Genomic DNA, 1,478 nt, shown 5'->3' on the forward strand with positions numbered 1-1,478 from the left:
CCGCCCGGAGACTGACTGAGCCGAACCACCCCCCGCCCCGCGCCCCGCGCCCCGCCCCCACGTGACCACGCCCGCTGCTCGCGGCCGCCCAGGGGCATAGAGAGGGCCGCCCGGGGATAGAGGGGCCCCAGTCGGGCACACTTCCGTCAGTGGGGGGCGGGGGATCGCAAACCGGAAGCTACTCTCTGTCCCTGCCCGGCTGCGGCATCGCGTGTAGCGGTCGCTGAGCGGCGGGGTCTGAACAACCCCGCCTGAGCCCCCCCCCCCGCTCTTTGGGGTGAGAGCCCCCCGCCCCCCAGCTTGAGCCCCCCCGGCCTGCCCCGCTCTTTGGGGTGAGAGCCCCCCGCCCCCCAGCTTGAGCCCCCCCGGCCTGCCCCGCTCTTTGGGGTGAGAGCCCCCCGCCCCCCAGCTTGAGCCCCCCCGGCCTGCCCCGGCCTTTGGGGTGAGAGCCCCCCGCCCCCCCCAGCTTGAGCCCCCCCCGGCGTTTGGGTGAGAGCCCCCGCCCCCCAGCTTGAGCCCCCCCGGCCTTTGGGGTGAGAGCCCCCCGCCCCCCCAGCTTGAGCCCCCCCAGCTTGAGCCCCCCCCGGCCTTTGGGGTGAGAGCCCCCCGCCCCCCAGCTTGAGCCCCCCTAGCCTTTGGGGTGAGAACCCCCGATCCCCCACTCTGACCGGTCTCCCACTCTGCCCCAGCCCCCCGCCTGAGACCCCCCACTCTGCCCCGGCCCTCGGGTGAGAGTCCCCCCGCCTGAGCCCCCGCGCTCTGTTCCCCTTCTCTGGGGTGAGAGCCCCCTGGTTTGGCTTGGTTCCCTGCCTGAGCCCTTTCACTCTGTCTTGGCCTCATCACCTGAGCCCCCTTTTCTGCCCCTGCCCTTTGGGGTGAGAATCCCCTGCTCTGCCTCAGCCCCCTTGCCTGAGCCCTTTCACTCTGTCTTGGCCTCATCACCTGAGCCCCCTTTTCTCCCCCTGCCCTTTGGGGCGAGAATCCCCTGCTCTGCCTCAGCCCCCTTGCCTGAGCCCCCTGCTCTGGCCCAGCCCACTGGGGCGAGAGCCCCCTGCTTTGCCCTGGCCCCGCTGCTCTGTCCCCACCCTCTACGGTGAGAGCCTCCTGCCTGAGTCCCCCCGTTCTGCCCCAGCCCTCAGGTGAGAGCCCCACTTTCTACCCAGCTCCCTGGCATGAGAATCCCCCACTCTGTCCCAGTCCCCCATCTAAGAACCCCCCTGTTCTTCCCCTGTTCCATGGCTGAGGAAACCCCCAATCTGCCCAGTCCTTGGTGCTGAGAGCCCCCCCTCTATTATCCTAGGGCTGATCTGTGCTGCGCTAATGGTTCTCAACCAGGGGAACCTGTACCACCTGGGAGTATTCAGAGGCCTGGGGGGTGGGGGTGTACATCAAGTCATCTAGCTATTTGCCTAGTTTACAACAGGCTTACATGAAAAACATTGTCGAAGTTGGTACAAACAGATTTCATACAATGACTT

This window comes from Carettochelys insculpta, chromosome 27 (genome assembly GCF_033958435.1).
Source record: "Carettochelys insculpta isolate YL-2023 chromosome 27, ASM3395843v1, whole genome shotgun sequence".
Lineage (NCBI taxonomy): Eukaryota > Metazoa > Chordata > Testudines > Carettochelyidae > Carettochelys > Carettochelys insculpta.